A 21,066-nucleotide genomic window follows, 5' to 3' on the forward strand; every position below is an offset into this window, starting at 1 on the left:
AAAGTAGTCCTCCGTTTCAAGAAGATAAAAGAATTTCCCCAAGTTTTCTTCTAATACTTTGATAGCTTTATTTGAAAAAATATTTTAAAGTGATATGTTTCAAGTAAATTCTGCTGTGTGGTGGTGGAGATTTGACTGTAGCCTGCCAGGCTCCTCTGGCCATGGGATTTCCCAAGCAAGAATACTGGAGTGGGTTGCCATTTCCTTCGCCAGGGGATTTTCCTGACACATGGATTGAACCAGCGTCTCAAACTCACATCTCCTGCCTTGCAGGCAGATTCTTTAATGTTGAGCAACCAGGAAAGTCCTCTGCTAAGTGACTTGATGTATATATTGGACATTTCCTTGTGTGCCTTTCTTTCCTTTCTTCTCAACCCATCTCTTGGCAACCAGTCATCTGCTTTTTAAACATTTACTCTGGTAAAAAATTCACCATAAAATGTACCATCTTGACCATTTTGGGTGTATAATGTAATAGTGGACATGAATGTGAGCAAACTCAGGGAGATAGTGAAGGACAGGGAAGCCTGGTGTGCTGCAATTCATGGGGTTGCAAAGAGTCGGACATGACTCAGTAACTGAACAACAAATATTCACGTTGTTGGGCAAGAGGTCTATAGAAACTTTTGTCTTTCAAAACTACAATATATACCCAATGAATAACTCCCACTTGTCACCCCCCCCCGCCCCCCGCCAACCAGTCCTTGGTAACCACCATACTACTTTCTGATTCGGAGTTTTACTGGTATAGAGACATTTAAAATGGAGTCATGCAATATTTGTGTTTTTGTGACTAACTTATTTCTTTTAGCATAATGTCTTCAAGTTTGAACCATGTTGTATATGACAGCATTTCCTTCTTTTTTCAGGATAAATAGTATTTCATTGCATGTATATACCATTTCTTTATCCATTCATCCATCACTGGACATTTAGATTGTTTCCACCTCTTGGTATTATTAAATAATACTGCATTGAACATGGGTATGTAAATATTTTTTTGAAATTCTATTTTCAATTCTTTTGGATATATAGCTAGAAGTAATATTGATGGAGCATATGGTAGTTCTCTTTTTAAAATTTTAGAGCCTCTATATTGTTTGCTGTAGAGGTCAATAAAGGTCCATCTAGTCAAAGCTTTGATTTTTCCAGTAGTCATGTATGCATGTGAGAGTTGTACCTTAAAGAAAGCTGAGTGCTGACGAATTGATGCTTTTAAACTGTGGTGTTGGAGAAGACTCTTGAGAGTCCCTTGGACTGCAAGGAGATCAAACCAGTCCATCCTAAAGGAGATCAGATCCTGAATATTCATTGGAGGGACTGATGCTGAAGCTGAAACTCCGCTACTTTGGCCACCTGATTCGAAGAACTGACCTATTAAAAAAGACCCCGATGCTGGGAAACATTGAAGGCAGGAGGAGAAGGAGACAGCAGAGGATGAGATGGCTGGATGGCATCTCTGATTCGATGGACATGAATTTGAGCAAGCTCTGGGAGTTGGTGATGGACAGGGAGGCCTGGTGTGCTGCAGTCCATGGGGTCACAGAGTCGGACACGACTGAGCAACTGAACTGAAGTGATAGTGGTGTACCATTTTACATTCCCATTAACAATGTGCAAGAATTCCAGTTTTCCCACATGCTTGCCAACACTTACTGTCTTTTTCTATTTTGATACTGGTCACCATAAAAGGATAATAATGAGACAATATGATATGTGATTCTGAGTTTGATGTGCATTTCCCAAATGATTAGTGATGTTGAGTATCTTTGCACATGCTGGTTGATCATTTGTATATCTTCATTGTGCTGTTCTCAGTCGCTTCCATCATGTCCAGCTCTTTGTGACGGCATGGACTGTAGCCCTCCAGGAGAAATGCCTATTCAAGTTCTTTGCCCATTTTAAAAAACTGAGTTATTTGTTTTTTGCTGAGTTATAGTTCTTTTTGTATTCTAGTTTAACTTTTTATTAGGTATATGATTGCCAAATATTTTCTCACATTCTGTAGCTTTCCTTTTCTTTCTTTTTTTAATATAAATTTATTTATTTTAATTGGATGCTAATTACTTTACAATATTGTAGTGGTTTTCCCATACATTCACATGAATCAGCCATGGGTGTACATGTGTCCCCCATCCTGACCCCCTCCCACCTCCCTCCCCATCCCATCCCTCAGGGTCATCCCAGTGCACCAGCCCTGAGCGCCTTGTCTCATGCATCAAACCTGGACTGGCAATCTGTTTCACATATGGTAATATACATGTTTCAATGCTATTCTCTCAAATCTTCCCACCCTCGCCCTCTCCCACAGAGTCCAAAAGACTGTTCTATACATCTGTGTCTCTTTTGCTGTGTCAAATATAGGGTTATTGTTACCATCTTTCTAAATTCCATATATATGCATTAGTATACTGTATTGATGTTTATCTTTCTGGCTTACTTCACTCTGTATAATAGGCTCCAGTTTCATCCACCTCATTAGAACTGATTCAAATGCATTCTTTTTAATAGCTGAGTAATACTCCATGGTGTATATGTACCACAGCTTCCTTATCCATTCGTCTGCTGATGGGCATCTAGGTTGCTTCCATGTCCTGGCTATTATAAACAGTGCTGCGATGAACATTGGGGTGCACGTGTCTCTCAGTTCTGGCTTCCTCAGTGTGTATGCCCAGAAGTGGTATTGCTGGGTCATATGGCAGTTCTATTTCCAGTTTTTTAAGAAATCTCCACACTGTTTTCCATAGTGGCTGTACTAGTTTGCGTTCCCACGAACAGTGTAAGAGGTTTCCCTTTTTTCTGCACCCTTTCCAGAATTTATTGCTTATAGACTTTTGGATAGCAGCCATCCTGACTGGCGTGAGATGGTACCTCATTGTGGTTTTGATTTGCATTTCTCTGATAATGAGTGATGTTGAGCATCTTTTCATGTGTTTGTTAGCCATCTGTATGTCTTCTTTGGAGAAATGTCTGTTTAGTTCTTTGGCCCATTTTTTGATTGGGTCATTTATTTTTCTGGCATTGAGCTGCAGGAGCTGCTTGTATATTTTTGAGATCAATCCTTTGTCAGTTGCTTCATTTGCTATTATTTTCTCCTTTTCATCCCGTTGATTGTTTCCTTTGCTACCTAGGAGTTTTTAAGTCTAGTGTAGTCCTATTTTTACTTTTGTCTCCTATGCTTTTCTGTCACGTCCTAGAGCTCATTTCCAAATCGAATGTTGTGATGTCATGACACTTTCCCCCTAAGTTTTCTTTTGGACATTTTATAGGTTCAGGTCTTACATGTAAATCTTTAATTGATTTCAAATTAATTTTTATACAGTATAAGTAAAGGGTCAAACTTTGTCTTTTGCAGGTAGATGTCTAGTTTCTCAGCACCATTTGTTGTACATTCCCCGCTGTGTAGTTTAGGACCCTCGACTAAGCTCATCTGACGGTAAGTTTTCTTTCTGTGCTCTGTTCTCTGATATTTTTCACTCTGTGTGCTAGTATCATACTGTTCGGTTACTGCAGTTTGTAATGTTTTGAAACTGGCAAGTGCGAGGCCTTCAGCTTTATTTTTATTCCTCAAGATTATTTTGGTATCTAGGATATTTTTGTCCTAGATACCAAATTCAATATGAATTTGAATTTAAGAATTTCAGATGAATTTTAGGATTTTTTCCTATTTATAAAAAACGAAATTATGATTTTGATAGGGACTGTGTTGAACCTACGGATAGTTTTGGATAGTATGATAATTTTAACAACGTGAAGTCTTCCAATCCATGAACTTGGGTATCTTTCCGTTTGCATCTTATTTCTCTCGTCAATGTTATATAGATTTCAATGTACAAATCTTTCACTTCCTTAGTTAGGTTTATGCCTAAGTATTTTATTCTTTGTGATGCTATTGTAAATGGGATTGTTTTTGTAATCTCTTCTTCTGATAGTTTATTGTTAACATATGAAAACATTACTGATTTTTTATATGTTGATTTGTATCCTACCAGTGTGTTGAATTCACCTGTTACCTAATAGATTTTTAGTAGAGCACTGAATTTTCCACATATAAAATCATGTCATCTGTGAACAAATAATTTTATCTGTTCCTTTCTGATTGGGATACTCTTTCTTTCATTCTCTCTCTTTCTTTCCCTACTTGTTCTGGCTAGAATTTCCACTGCTATATGTTGAAAAGAAATTGTAGGAGTAGGTATATATGCCTTGTTCCTGATCTTAGAGGATAAATTTTAAGTCATTCATTATCGAGGACACGGTTAGCTGTGGACTTTTATACATTACAAAAACAAACAAACAAAAAAAAACTATGTTGAGGTGGCTTCCTTCCAGTCTTATTAGTTTGTTGACTTTCTTAATCATGAAAAGGATTTCAATTTTGTCTAATGTTTTTTCTGCATCAGTTGAGATATTCATGTATTTTTTCCTTTCGTTCTGTTAATGTGAATTACCTTGATTGATTTTTCTGTGTTGAATTGTCCTTGCATTGCAGGGATAAATCCTTCTTGGTCACTGTGTAACCATTTTAATATGCAACTGAATTTGGCTTGCTAGAATTTTGTTGAGGAGTTTTGTATCAATATTCATAAAGTATATTGCTCTGTAGTTTCTTTTCTAATGGTTAGTTTATCTGACTTTGGTATCAGAGTAATTCTGTTTTCAAAGAATAAGTAAGAAAATGGACCCTCAGTTTTGTTTAAAGTTAAATGAGAATTGATTTTAGTTCTTTAAATGCATGATACAATTCCCTATCATGTAATCAGATTTAAGAATTTTCTTTGTTGGGAGATTTCTTTTCATTACTAATTGAATCTCCTTACTTGAATGTAACTGATGTATGCTTATTTAGATATTCTATTTCTTTGTGATTTAGTTTTGGTAAGTTTTTTGTGCTCCTTGGCATTTGTCTATTTCATCTATCAACAGGTTATCCAAACTATTGGCATATGATTTTAGAGTACTCTCTTATAATCCTTTTTAGTTCTTTTGTTTGAAGTAACAAAGGCTGTTCATTTCCTAAACTAGAAAGGGCATCAAAATGCACACCTAAAAACTACTATTAATTTAAATCAAGATAAATGAAAAACTGATATGTATGTTGTTTTGAAAAAAAAGCAAAAAGAAAACATTTTAAAACAAATATAAATATTTTTAATAGAATAATATAAAACATAGAGCTTAATTCCCACAAAGAGCAATGAATGCCAGTAAAAAATGGAATAGTATATTTAAAGTAATAAAGAAAGTAACTGCCTATGTATAAATCTATGCTCATCAGTTATATTATATATAAACTAATGCAAAATCATATTTTAGTCAAACAAAATATGGCAGAATTAATCATGAGTAGAACTGCATAAAACAAACTATTAAAAGGTGTTTTTTCAGGTAAGGGTATAATGATCTTTTATGCATGTTCAGAGATGTAGTAGAAAATGAAGACCATCAGAAAAGGTGATTATGTGAGTGAAGCTAAATAAATGTGAGATTTAAAAAATATATTAATATATATATGGAATTGACCTATACCAAAAGAAAGCACATTGGGAGGAAGATAATTGACATCATATTCTAAGATTCTTATCTAAATTAGATTATATTTTAATATATCAAGAATGCATGTTCCAAACTCTAGGATAAAAACTAAAATAATTTAAAAATTCTCAAATATCTCTTATATAATATGATTTAAGATAAATGAAATTATAATTCAAGGAGAAAGAAAAACATGAAGTAGGAGTAATGAATAGAAAGAAAATAGTTTGATAATGTATTTAAAGTAAATATACTGGTAATTTTTTATTTGAAAATGATCCATTAATGGGTGTTAATGCAAAGATGTTCACAACTGCTCCTCTGTCCATGGGATTTCCCAGGGCAAGAATACTGGAGTTGGTTGCCATTTCCTGCTCCAGGGGACCTCCCCAACCCAGGGATTAAACCCATGTCTCTTGAGTCTCCTGCATTGGCAGATGGATTCTTTACCCACACAGCCATCTGGGAAGCCCCTACTAAAAACATACCTTGCATAAAGTTACAGAAAGGCGAAAGGATATGGAAAGTTATACTATGTGATCATTAATCAAAAGAAATCTGATTTTGCTATATATTAAAAAATGTATTTAATATACAAAGCAAACTATTGTGGTTAAAAGGAATCTTTTATAAAGAATCAATTTTCAGGTAGATCCAGCAGTTATACTTTTGAGTAGGTGTAATAACATACGTTTAAATATAAAATGAGAAATTGATGGGAATATAATTAAAATAAGTCCAGAGTAGTATTGTAGAGTTAATCATATGTTTTTCATAACTGATAAAATAAGCAAAAACATCAGTTTGAATATAGAATATGGTAACTGTGATTTAAAGCCATACTAATTGATATACATATATATACACATACATAGATACATACAGAGAGAGAGAGAATGCTCCATCTCAAATCTGTAATTCTACCATATATATATATATATTTCAGATGCTTGTGAAATATTTATCAAAATCTACCATATCCTGGACCACAAAGCAAATATCAGCAAATTCTGTGTATTGAAATCCTACAGAGTATTCATTGATCACAGTACAAATAAGTTTATGATCAATATTGAGAAGATAAAAATTCCTAAGCATTTGTCAGTTAAGTGTCTAAATAACTTGTAGTTCACTTAAAGTAGAAATAAGAGAATAGTTTCAATTGAATGTTGATTAAAACATTCATATAAAAAAACTTATAGGGTAAAAGTAAAAAAAAAGAGGGAGTTTAAAATGTGACGAAATGAAAAAGGTTGAGAATCAATTATCTAAGTATCATTGCAAGGAATTATCAAAAGGATAATAAAAATAAAAAAAGCAAAGGAAAAAGAATTAAGTGAAACTAAAAACACAAATTTATTAAGAGTATAGAAAATTAACTAAATCTGAAGTTGATTTTTTGAGAAGACCAAAATAAATTATTAACCTCTGGGCAAAGAAGAATTAATAAATAAAGAAGAGAAGATTAAAAACAACATCAGAAATTAAAAGTGAACATCATTCCAGAAAAGTGAGTATTCCTACAGAACTCATAGGCATTAAAATAATAATTATATATCATGAATAAAGTATTACATTCAGATAAAATTTATATAAGCTGGATAAATTCTGAGAAAAGCACAATTCTTCAAACTGACATAAAGTTACAAAAAAAAAAAGTCTAGATAGTCCTATAAATATTAAATAAATTATAAGTATAATTAGGAAATTTTTCACTTGGAAAATTCCAATCCATATGAATGTATGAAACTGTGATTTAATTCAGGATAGTGGTGGTTTGGGGAGAAGTAAATGAGGTATAAATCAGAAGAGAGAATTAGGGGATATTTGGACTGCTAGTAATGTTCTGTTTCAAGAGCTGTATAGTAAAAGTAATTACATGACTGTGTTGTTTTGTGATAATTCCATCATGACTTGATACTTTATGTAATTTATTTTTAAGCAAAGAATATTTTATAATTAATATGCATATACTGCTGTCAGCAATATGTAAGGTATATAGATACATTTATATGTGTAAGCTATTACTAGCACTTTAAAGTGGTGAGAGGGGATATATGTATGGAAACCTGGGATTTTAAGTAAAGAAAATGCAATTTAAGGTCATACTGAGCGCGGTGGTTATAATATGCCATAAATTATGGACTATGAGTAACTCTATAACAGAAGTTAAATAAAGCAAGCAGGGGATAATCTCCCTAGATGAATAAGAAATGTGTGAACATCTCCTCTAGGATTGGTGTTTTGACATTTTTATTGTATGGTCTCAACATGATCCTTAAAACTAGTTGGAATAGATGAGTGACAAAAAATACGAGTTTAGACTAAAGGATGGTAGATCACCACTTCAATTCATATCATGTTATCTAGGAAGCCAGCCACATGTATGTCTCAAAAATCTTTTGAGCCTTCTCATATACATGACACCTAATAGGTTCACTGCCCACTTGTGAGTTTTTTAGTACTTATAGAGAGTAATTGCTGATAATCAATTACAGTTTCAGGTAATATGTCAAATATAGCAGCTCCAGATTTTGAAATGCCTTTTTTTTAAAAGTCTTTGAGAAGGTAGTTATCTTACTGTTTATATCTGTAAAATTGACAGTGATATAAGGGAATTAGATCAGTATTCTTTAATGGTAAAGAATCCATCTGCAATGCAGGAGACCCAGCTTTGATCCCTGGGTCAGCAAGATCCCCTGGAGAAGGGAATGGCAACCCCCTCCAGTATACTTGCCTGGAAATTTCATGGACAGAGGAGGCTGGCAGGTTACAGTTCATGGGGTCACAAAGAATCAGCCACAACTGAGCGACTAACACTTTTCACTTTCTTTTGATTATTTTTTTCTATCTTATGGACAGTAAATGAAATAAATATGGTATTTTCAAGATTTCTTTTGAAAATTTGAAAATCAATTCCAGAATACAAGTACTAACTAAAAGATCACTAGAAAAATAGGATTCCAAGACTAGAAACAAATGGACTGGCTGTTATTTGAAATATCTTCTAATTTTAAGTATTTATTAATCTTGGAACCTTACCATAAGTGAAAATTGTAGAATGAAAAAAATTTGTTGAAGAGAATTGTCAATCTTATGTGTCATAAACTAGTTTCCAAAGTCACTGTACAAAAATAAAGTAAAAATTTTGTCATTGTTCAGCTGCTAAGTCATGTCCAACTGTGCGATCCCATAAACTGCAGCATGCCAGGCTTCTCTGTCCTTCACTACCTCCCGGAGTTTGCTCAAATTCACGTGCATTGAGTCGGTGATGTTATCTCACTATCTCATCCTCTGCTGCCCTCTTCTTCTTTTGTTTTCGATCTTTCCCAGCATCAGGGTCTTTTTCAATGAGGTGGCTCTTCGCATCAGGTGGTCAAAGTATTGGAGCTTCAGCTTCAGCATCAGTCCTTCCAATGAATATTCAGGGTCGATTACCTTTAGGATTGATTGGTTTTAATATACTGATATTTAGATAGATAGATACAGGTAGAAGTACATACCTTTTTACTATTATAGACTTTAGAGATGAATGCAAAGTTTGTAACTCAGGAGGATGTTTTTGCTGGTATTAAATTTTCTAAAGTCAAATTCATATAATTATCCAGTCAAATGCAGTGTGTATTTAGTCATTTAGATACATGTTTTAGTAGGAGAGGAAATGAATGAGTTGGCTGACTTTCATTATAGCAAAAGAAATAGAAAGGCCAATGTCTGTAAGGTATAATTTCGATTTAACTATATTATGTTGAAAAACATATCATTCAGTCAATTGCTTCATGGAGGTAAATGCAATTTTCAGCTGCATTACAAGGGTCCCTGGTGCATTTTTTATCTAATTTACCATATATTGACTTCATCTGTTTACTAATTGAACACCAGATATTAAAAAAAAAATCACCTTTTGAATTTTCTCAGACATGTTTTTCTATAGTGACTTAGAAAAAACTATTTTTGTGCCCTAAAAGAGACACAGAATACAAAATAGTCTTTCAATAAAATATTGTTTATATAAGAAGCTCAGGATCAGAAAGAGGACATGGGTTTCTATGTCATGTGGGCACAGGCCACTTGTATGAACTTGAGGTAACTGTCACTCCAAACCTTATATTCTTCAGATAAAATGGAGGGAGTAATAAAATGGATATCTATTAATAGACCTCCAGTTAAGTAGCCCACTCAGCTAAGCATCTATCTGTGTATCCTCTGTAAAACACCCTGATGAATGACCAAACTCTTCCAACTCATGGTGCTAATTGACCAGTCTCTAGTTTATATATTTATTTGCTGCAAGTAAATGGAGTGAGAATAAATTAGGAATATGGGATTAACAGATACACATCACTGTATATAAAAGAGATAAACGACAGGATTTACTGTACAGCACAGGAAACTATAGACTTTCCAGCTGGCTCAGTGGTAAAAGAATCCGCCTGCCACTGCAGGAGCCATAGGAGATGTGGGTTCGATCCCTGGGTTGGGAAGATCCCCTGGAGGAGGAAATGACAACCCACTCCAGTACTCTTGCTGAGATAATCCCATCCCATCAATAGAGGAGCCTGACAGGCTACAGTCCATGGAGTCACAAAGAGTCAGACACAACTGAGCAACTGTGTTCATTATCTTCTAGTAAGCTATAATGGAAAAAAATCTGAAAAAAATCTATATAAGTCACTTTGCTATATGCCTGAAACTAATGCAATATTATAAATCAACTATACTTCTATAATGGAAAAAAATTTAACCACTGGAATATAAAAAAGCAGATAGAACCAGGAAAAGCATTTACTCTTGAAAAACTTCAGCTGCAACAGTTAAGGACTAAGAGTGTTACACAGTCTCTTGATCATGGCAGCAGAAAACTGCAGCTCAATGAGCTTGAGTTGACAAGGACAGAGATCAGGAGTGGATGATGCCTTAGAAATAAGAGAAATATAAAAGGAGGGAAAAATCCAAATCTGTGCACAAATGTTGCCTAAATCTCTTGCTTTCATTATAATATGCAAATGAAGGGGAAACTAGGGTCCCAGCATAAATCAGGCAGAGATGAGAAAGGACTCTGACCTTGAAAGACAGCTGTTTTAAATGGAGACTTATAAGTTTGCTACTTTATGAAATGACTCAGATGGGTTACAGATGTTGCATTGATAGACTTCGACATCTATTGCAAAGATGGTTAATAATTAAAAGAATATAAGTATAAAGAGTTAAAAATGGTTTTGTTGAGCAAATAGGAAATCTTAACAGATAGCTGGAAACTGTTAAAAAAGGAAATAAGAAATCCTAGACTGAAAGGTACAATAACTAAAATTTTAAAAAATCAGATAGCTCAAAAACTTGAAGATGGGAGAATTAGTGAACATGAAAATAATGTATTGAATGCAAGCAATCTGAAGAAAAGAAAGCAAATTGAGAGAAAGAGCAGAGGTTCAGATATCTGTGACTGTGGAGTCCAACTTACGTGTCTCATCTGTGTGTGTGTGTGTGTGTTTAATCGATATCTGATAAAGGACTGTACCTAGAATAAGTTAAAATATAACTCAATAAGAAGAAGACAAAAATAAGGAAAAACAGGCAGAAGATTTGCACGGATACCATACAAAAGAGGATTTGTAAAGGACCAATAAGCGTATTTGAATTTGCTATACGTCTTGTTCAACTCTTTGCAACCCTGTGGACTATACACTTCCCTCATAGTTCAGTTGGTAAAGAATCCGCCTGCAATGCAGGTGATCCCAGTTCGATTCCTGGGTCTGGAAGATCTGCTGGAGAAGGGATAGGCTACCCACTCCAGTATTCTTGGGTTTTCCTTGTGGCTCAGCTGGTAAAGAATCCGCCTACACTGTGGGAGACCTGGGTTTGATCCCTGAGTTGGGAAGGTCCTCTGGACAAGGGAAAGGCTACCCACTCCAGTATTCTGGCCTGGAGAATTCCATATACTATACAGTCCACGGGGTCGCAAAGAGTTGGACACAACTGAGCGACTTTCACTTTTACTTCACTTCATACATCTTGTCATCAGGAAAATGAAAATTTAAATCACAAATGAGCTACTATTATACACTCATTAGAATGACTAAAATTTAAAAAGATGTAAAATTATATATCTACAATATGAAGCAACTGAAATGCTCATCTATTGCTGATGGAAATATAAAAGTGTGGCCATTATAGAAAAGTTCAACAGTTTCTTAAAATTTAAATATACTCCTAACATCCTCTGTAGGCCTCCATGTGCTCTTTGGAATAGAGGTACCTAGGGCATGTTTTTCTGGTGGAGGATCACAGAACCCAAATGAAAACAATAAGAACACATGCTGTCTTTTGAGACCTTGGCTAGACTTGGTATCTTGAAACTTCCTCATGTCATTAGTCTAAGCAAGTTACATGGTTTAAGTTCAACATTAACGGGTTGAGGGACTATATTCTACACCTTGTCTGAGTGGTACTTCAAAGCCGCAGTGCAAACACTGTAGATACTGCTCCAATCCAGGGACACTGGGGAAAGTTTCATCATGGATGACATATTGTATAATGACAGCAATTAACAGCATCACTCAGTGAAGAAATTAGACAGGAGGTGGCACATTGTTGATTCATGGATATGAAAGAAGAAGCAAGAAAGATTTGAGTCAGACTGGAAAAGGAGCAGTGAGGGCTTATCTAAGGACTGCGTGCTTGGGTGAACATCTTCTAGGAACAGGAGGAAAAATATTTCCCAATTAGTTTTTAAGCAATTTCATTACAAAGGAACTTTGTGACCATGTTAGAACCAAAACTCAAGTCTTTTTTTTCTAAATTTCCTGGAATGATCACTTACATTTGAAAATATCATGTAGTTTATGAAATGTCTTCTTGTACATTATCTGATTTGTCCCTTGAAGAAGACTGAGACGAAACATTTGTTATTAAAATTATTTTTATTGGTTAGTCAAATGGAGTATCTGAGAAACAAAGTGACTTGTCCAAATCTCTTTAGTTCTTAAAAGAGCAAGTGCTAGTGCTAAGTTGCTTTGGAGTGGGTTGCTAATTCCTCCTCTAGGGAATGTTCCTGACCCAGGGATCAGACCCTAGTCTCTTGCATCTCCTGCATTTGCAGATGGGTTCTTTACCACTAGCACCACCTGGAAGCCCCAAAAGATCAAGGAAAGGAGTCAGATCTGTATTTTTTTGATACTAGTCACAGAATTTTCATATTATTTGACAGCTGTTAATCCAGATTTGAACGCATAGAACATGTTCAAGAAATGCTTCCATAATTGAGTTTATACAGATGAGCAAATACTGCTTTGGTCCAGTAAGGAGAGAATAAAAATAGTATGAAGACATTATTTCTGTTTGAATTATATTCTTTTTGAATATGCAGAAAAAGTCTTTACTTTCTTCCAGTTTTTTCCATGTATAATCAGAAAATAATAGCAATTACTCAAATTTGCAGTTGTATGTGACATACTTTTTCATGCGTCTTCTAAGGCATCGTGCACTATTATAATGCCCTTTTTATAAAAGAGGAAACAGCCTATAAAGACTTGCCCAGGGTCACAGCAGCAGTTGTTGTTCAATCACTAAGTAGTGTCCGACTCTGTGACCCCAAAGATTTTAGCCTGTCAGGCATTCTGTCCATGGGATTGCTCAGGCAAAAATATTGAAGTGGGTTGCCGTTTCCTTCACCAGGGGATCTTCCTAGATCAAGGATCAAACGCATGTCTACTGCATTGGCAGGTGGATTTCTTTATCATTGAACTACCAGGACTAGTGGCTAAACTAAAAGGTTAACCACACCTGTTCTGGTTTTTCATAAATTCCATACTATTTGTCTGTGGTTATTCAGAATATAGTCTTATATGTGAAATTTCTTCAACTCTAGCGAGATGATTACAGAGACCATTTAATTGCAGTATTCTTAATGTCTGCCTTAAAATTTTGTTATATTCTAGTTAAATGTGCTCATGTTTTCTGATTATTAATATTCTCATGCTGTTGAGTTCCCATGTGGTCTGTGGAAAGCATTTAATGAAGACATAATTGTTCCAGCATATGTTAATTTTTACTTCCTTAAGTGTTTATTAGCATAGATCTTCTGGTAAATCCCTCCCACCTTTTTTTCTCTGAGGTGTTAAATTGTTTTGTTTTCATTATCATGCAGGAAACATCATTTTTTGTTGTACAACTTAAAATTTTATCTGAGGATCCCCTAGGAAATGATGTCACACACAGGAATAAAAAAAGTAACTGCTATTTGCACCTGGAGAATTATTTCAATGCTCTGATACTGAATTCCTTGAAATATGTTCCATATGCAGAAAAGGCAGTTTCATGGGCAGCTGCACTGGACATAGAAATATAACCCTTGCCCTTTTAATATTGCTAATGTACATAGTGAAGCTCTGAGAGGAACTGTACAGAAAAATTTGGGTCAATTTTTTAAATACATAATTTAAAGACATAAAAATATCATTTAAAATTTCCTTCAAATAAGTGAAGAGTACCAAAACTCAGGGCAGGGAATGGCAGACCACTTCAGTATTCTTGCCTTGAGAGCCCCATGAACAGTATGAAGAGGATGAGATGGTTGGATGGCATCACTGACTCGATGGACATGAGTTTGAGCAAGCTCCAGGAGTTTGTGATGGACAGGGAAGCCTGACATGCTGCAGTCCATGGGACCACAAAGACTCGGCCATGACTGAGCCACTGAACTGTAAAAAACTCACTGTGTGTAAGAATGTGATGGCAGAACAGAAAATAATTTTGTATCCTCCCTAGACAATAATTTTGTTTATAGCAATTGGGTCTGGTAAAATAATCAGAGATACAGCCAAACCTTTAAATAATGACTTTATTTATAATAAAAGTGAAAAACTATGTTCCCCAAAATAAAAAGTGCCACATAAGTTAAGGTAAAGCTACACGTGTAAAGGACTTCCCTAGTGGCTCAGATGGCAAAGCGTCTGCCTGCAATGCGGGAGACCTGGGTTTGATCCCTGGGTCAGGAGAAGGAAATGGCAACCCACTCCAATACTCTTGCTTGGAAAATCCCTTGGATGGAGGAGCCTGGTAGGCTACAGTTCACAGGGTCACAAAGAGTCGGACACGACTGAGTGACTTCACTTCACATGTGTAAATACTCTGCAGTTATTAAAATATTCTGTTTGGGAATTCTATAGTGTTACTCAATGGGTATAAGAATGAATAGTATAAACTCATTTCACCAAGTCAGTGTTGGAGATTAGGGTATTCTAGATTAGAGGAAACACTGTGATTCTTAGAGTTCATATGTGTACATAAAGCAGAAATTTAAGATCTTTCAGGGCCAAGGAAGGAAGAGTTAGAACTAGAACCTGTGGATAGAAGCCACATAGATCAACATTTTGTTCTAGATCAGAAAGAACTTAAAGATAGATTCTGCTGTTTTATAGCTAGAGCTATCATTTACAAAACACACCATGTATGTCAGGCTATTCTAAACTATTCACACATATTAACTTAAAGCATCCTTACAGCAGTCCTCTGAGCTCAGTATACTCATTATTCCTGCTTCATAGATGAGAAAATTAAGCACAGAAAGATTCCCAAAGTCACGTAGCTTTTAAGTGGTTGAAACAGCATTTGAACACAGATAAATTATGGCTTCAAAACCTGTTCCCCCAGCACCTATGATAGTTGTCCTAGGAAGGAGAGAGTTGCTCTCTCTAAAAATATTCAAGCAAAAGTTGAAAACCTACTCGCTAGGCATTATGTAGAAGGGAACACATATATGTGTACAGGAAAGTTAGACTCCAAGACTGAATTTCTGATTCTGTATAAGTCCTAAAATACAAATTCTTCAGGAAAAAAGAAAACAAGATTAATGATTCTACATGCTGTTAAATATCATGGGCCATAGACTTCACTTCTTAGGGATCCTTCACAATGTTTCAAATAGATCTAGACATGGTATAAGTCAACAATATACACTTGTAGAGTTGAATAAGTTCAATTCCTTTATATGTGTCTCATTAGGAAAATTAAGAACCAGGCAGCTGATATTCCACTAAATTCCTTTGCTGCCAAACTCATCTTGCTTCCACCACAATTCTTACCTACTTTTCTCTAGTTAGATGAGCTGTTTCTCTCTCTCTCTCTCTGCACCTATTCAGGACTAAATTCCTGTATTTCAGTCACTTTCCTCACTCACCTCTATCTGTAATCGCATCTTATATTGCCTCTTTTGCATGAGAGAAGCCCTCCCTCCCCTTGTCTTCCCCTCTCTTCATCTTTATCTTTCTTTCATCTTCCTTCTCTTACCTACCTCCTTCACTTAATGAAATATTTGAGGGCAATAAGAGAGAATGAAATACTGATATATAAAGCAGCATAGATGGACCTTGAAAACACTGAAAACCTACCTGTGAAAAATTCAGCTTTCAAAGACAATGTATTGTACGATTCCATTCATTATAAATATCCAGACCAGGCATATATAGGTGGCTTCCCAGGTGGTGCTAGTCATAAAGAACCCGCCTGCCAGTGCAGAAGACCTAAGAGACACGGTTTTGACCCCCGGGTGTGGGAGATCCCCTAGAGGAAGAAATGGCATCCCAGTACTCTTGCCTGGAGAATCCCATGGACAGAGGAGCCTACAGTCCGTAGAGTTGCAAAGAGTCAGACAGGACTGAAGTGATGTAGCACACAGGCATATCTAGACATATGTTAGATTAGTGGATGGTTATGGCTTGGGTGGGGTGGGAGAAGGTGATAGTTTGGGCAGTGAATGCGGAATGATTGGTAATGAGTATGGAGTTTCTTTGGGGGTAATAAAAGTGTTTCAAAATTCATGGTGATGGTTGCAAAACTAGTGAACATACTGAAAAACATTGGATTTTATATTTTAAAACAATGAATTTTATAATGTGTATGTGTGTGCTCAGTTGTGTCCACCTCTTTGTGACCCCATAGACTGTAGCCCACCAGGCTTCTCTGTCCACGGAATTGTCCAAGCAAGAATATCTTCCGGCAAAAATCCATTTCTGTTGTTGGGGAATAATATATATGAACACAGGAATAATACAATTTGGAAAAAGATCAGTACCATGCAGAGGTTAAGAAAAATTGAGGAGAAGAATTTATTTGTAGATGAAGTGTAGGGGGATAGACATTTTGAATCAGAGAAATTTGTAATGGAGGAAAGATATGGAAAGCAGAATATGGCCATCCAAAGAGGTCCACGTCCTGATTTCTCTGATCTATAAAAATGTTAGTTTTGAATGACAAAAGGGAATTCAGGTTGCAGATGGAATTAGGGTTGCTAATCAGCTGATCTTCAAATGACTATCCCGGGTTATCAAATGGACTCGATGTAATCACTGGGGCTCTTAAACGTGGAAACGGGAGGCAGGAGAGGAGAATTAGCCAGAGAAAGATGTGACTATAGTAATAGGTACAGGAAGGTACAGTATTGCCAGGTTTGAAGATTGAACTGGGCCACAATCTAAACAAATCTAGGTGACCTCTAGAAACTGAAAAGAGTATGGAAACAGGTGTTTCTCTGGGCCTCCAGAAAGCTACACAGTCAGGCCAGCTTTTTTACTTGAGTTTGGTGAGATCCATGTTGTACTTCTAACATTCAGAACTATAAGATATATTTTTTCTTAAGCCACTAAGTTTTTGGTAATCTGTTACAACAGCAATAGAAAACCCGAACAAAAGGGTATGGTGGCATATTTTCTATCCATGGAAATTTGTGTTTTTAATGGAAAGGTCACTGACTCAGGACTTCCCTAGTGGTACATAGTTAAGACTTCACCCTCCACTGGAAGGGGTGTGGGTTTGATCCATGGTCAGCGAGTTAAGATCCCCACATACCTTGGGGCCAAAAAAACCAAAGCATAAAACAGAAGCACTATTGTAAAAATTCAATACAGACTTTAAAATTGATCCACGTTAAAAAAAAAAATCTTTAAAGCAATCACTGACTCGTTCATTCATTCATTGCTCATTATTGAACAAATAGCTGTTGAGTGCTTCTCCAGGCACAATTTCAGAAGCTGAGATTATAGCTGTAAATCAGGCAAGATGCCTGTCCTCTGAGAGCTCAGAGATTAGTGAGAGACATACGATAAACATACAAACATTTAAATCATCAGAAACTTAAAGATCAGAACAGATACATTATTCACTCCATGAACATTTACTGAGCACCTGATATGTGAAGTCCTTGCTGCAATCACTTAGGGTGTAAGTGATAATCATTAAAGAAAGCAAAGAAAAGTTCTTCAAAGCAGAGGCCATGGAACCTCACCATCTAGTTTTCATTTCCACCTTCTTTTTTTTTTTTTCATTTATTTTTATTAGTTGGAGGCTAATTACTTCACAACATTGCAGTGGTTTTTGTCATACATTGACATGAATCAGTCATGGAGTTACATGTATTCCCCATCCCGATCCCCCCTCCCACCTCCCTCTCCACCTGATTCCTCTGGGTCTTCTCAGTGCACCAGAGAAATGCAAATCAAAACCACAATGAGGTACCATTACACGCCAGTCAGGATGGCTGCTATCCAAAAGTCTACAAGCAATAAATGCTGGAGAGGGTGTGGAGAAAAGGGAACCCTCTTACACTGTTGGTGGGAATGCAAACTAGTACAGCCGCTATGGAGAACAGTGTGGAGATTTCTTAAAAAACTGGAAATAGAACTGCCATATGATCCACCCTCTTTTATGAGCTCATTACCCTGGGCAAATTACTTTAGTCTCTATGTGTCTTAAATTCTTATTCTGAAAAGTAGAGATAATAAAAGTTTATAAATCATAAGGGTGTTATGAGGATAAATGGATTACAGTGTTTGGAAAGCACTTGGTGTAGTGCCTGACTCATCATGCATACAAGGAAACTGTTTGATAAATTAAAAAGAATAGGGATAAAATGAGATTGTTTTGTCCACAGAGAATTCACTGTCTGGGGTGGAAAGGTGTATAAATATATTTTAAAAAGTATGTATTATGAAAAATATTAGATCCTGACATTCATATAAGTTGAGGTCTAGAGTCCTGGGGACCAAGAAAAGTATGTTTTCCTGGAAACATGGACACTTCATGCCTTTATGCTTGGAAAAAATAACTCCCTTGTTCAGCTGGTTCACACAACTCTGAGGAAGGAGCTGACTTGGCATCTTCCAAGCAATAGGGGCAGATGAGGTCAGGATACAAGTTTTTGTCATCTTCCACAGGGTCCAGTATATAAGAAACAGGAAAAAGACCATTCATTTTCCACAGATCCTTCATGTACTTTTTGTGTGGGGGAATCTCTAATGTTTCAGTTCAGTCCATTTTCAGCTTTTCAGTAAGATCGGTATTTCAAACTAGCAATAGATTCTGAAAGTGTGTACAGGTTTGAGCATCCCTGGGCATGTGCACACACACGTGTGTGTGTATGTGTGTGTGCTGGGTTGTAATATTGTGCTCCACTTCTAATTTCAATACTGCTGATGTAACGATGAAAAACAGGAGAGACGGGTCTACAGAACTCTGAAAACAGCAGGCAATCGATAGCAAAGCAAATCCTATCAATTTATAAAGGATGAAACTACATAAAGGATAGAAAAAGAAGTGAAAGAGGAGAAAGAGAAAAATATACCCAAGTGATTGACCCTGGGGATGCCCAGTAGCTAAATAAGAATCTTTGGAGCCTGCTGAGTTTTTTTCTTCTTCAAAACTGACATTCAGGATACAGATGTAAGATGTTTATGGCCAGGAGTACCTCTTCCTTAGACACCACCTCTGCAAAACAACATCATTCCGTTTAACTGCCTTTTTTTCTGTCTGTCCCATGGAGGGTATGGGAAGTGCCGCTGCAGTCAGGGGAGTGAGCAATAGGTGATCTTAACCACGGGAACCCAGCCAATCCATGAGAGTGTCCTCCTGGGACTGAAGTGAAAAGTAAAAGAAGGAAAATTGAGGAGCAGCTATTAATTATTCTGGAGTGATCAGAAAACAATAAACTGGTAGCATTGTGAATGAGCATTTAGATTTTCAGTATCAATAAGCTCGGGGGGTCATCCAGACCCCTGGTGTGGTCCAGCACCCAGCCTGCATTTGAAGAGTAAGGTGAGGTTGTCATCAGTATCACGCATTCAGATCAGTGCTTACTCCACCTTTCCAGCTGTCTCTGTCTCTCTGTATGACCTGCCTTCACATCTTCATGTGCTTTTCTCATCTGGAGTATCTTTCCCCCTTCTTTTCTGGACTTGGACACACAGCTGACCAGTCACCATCTGTTCTTACAGCTCACTCAATCTTTCATTCATTCAGTGATGTCCCTGAATGCCCGTCATAATGCATGCTATCTTTTGGTTAGTACTTGGTATGTGCCAGGTGCAAGAATCACACCTTGGTTTTGTTTACTAATTAATAAACCATAGTTTGTTTATTCTTTAAAAAGTATTATGAGATACACATTTTTACCCCAGTTATCCACTAAGATCACGTGATTAGGTAGTGCCAGAGAAGAACTTGGACATTGTTGAACTCCAAAACCTATGGCTTAGAGCTTTTAACCACTGGGCTCCCTGGCCAGCAGTGCTGGGAGTAGGTGCTGGGGATCCTGACCTCAAAGCAGCCAGTTCCTCCCAGGAGCGCCTTCAGGGTCACTGGGCCAGACAGAGAAACTGATGATTTCTATACAGTGGAATGAGAACCATGGTTGGCTGGAGGGCTGTTGATTTGGGGTACAGGAGAGGAAAAGGTTCTTGGCAAGCCATTGAGCAAAATCTTCAAAACTGAATAGAGAGAATCAGAAAATGCTGTTCCTGGCAGAGTTAAGAGAATGTGCAGAGAGACATACTGTTTCGGGAACTGAGTATGTTTCACTAGACCTGGGGGATAGGGTTTGAATAACCTGGGGGTAGAGACTGATTATAGAGGACTTGTTAGGTGGTGCTAAGATGTCTCATCCTAGAGATTATTTTTAACTATTTTATTGTAATATACTATAGTTGCTTTACAATGTGGAGTTAATTTCTACTGTATAGCAAAATGTATAGCATTGTTGTTGTTCAGTCGCTCAGTTGTGTCTAACTCTTTGTGACCCCAGGGACTGCAGCACGCCAGGCTTCCCTGTCCTTATCAGCCATTCACAGACACACACCCCCTCCCTTTGCGGTGATCTGAATGGGAAGTCCAAAAATGGATTAAGGTTTCTTTAAAATTTTTATTCTGAGGACATCAGGGAGTCATCCATAAAGTGCCTTGTAAAAAATCAACCACTTCTGAAAGAGAATGAGTAGCAGGCCGTTAACTAGTTGCAAGATAAGTGATATGTGATATGTCAGAAAATGTGTTGAAGACCCCTGGAAGAAATGGCAATGCGCTCCTAATCTGGTTGCTCTTGATTACCTTTTTCTAAACAATTCTGTTTACACAGAAGTCTGTTAGAGGATTCTCAGTGCCCAATGCTGAATTTAATGAGGCGCTGCTTGAGTTTCACAAGCTATAAATGCAAAACTCTAACAACATCTCAAGTAGACATTCTAACTTCATGAAGACGTCTGACGG

The 21,066-nt window shown here is 36.6% G+C and overlaps 1 long non-coding RNA gene across 1 annotated transcript in view; it reads left to right on the forward strand.

The window, feature by feature from the left end:
* Window positions 1-21,066, forward strand: part of LOC122431265 — a 222,436-nt gene that overhangs the window by 45,748 nt on the left and 155,622 nt on the right. Inside the window, exon 2 of the long non-coding RNA XR_006266472.1 lies at window positions 3,356-3,436. This is a non-coding gene — a long non-coding RNA (uncharacterized LOC122431265). The remainder of the gene's footprint in view (window positions 1-3,355; window positions 3,437-21,066) is intronic.

This window comes from Cervus canadensis, chromosome 29 (genome assembly GCF_019320065.1).
Source record: "Cervus canadensis isolate Bull #8, Minnesota chromosome 29, ASM1932006v1, whole genome shotgun sequence".
NCBI lineage: Eukaryota > Metazoa > Chordata > Mammalia > Artiodactyla > Cervidae > Cervus > Cervus canadensis.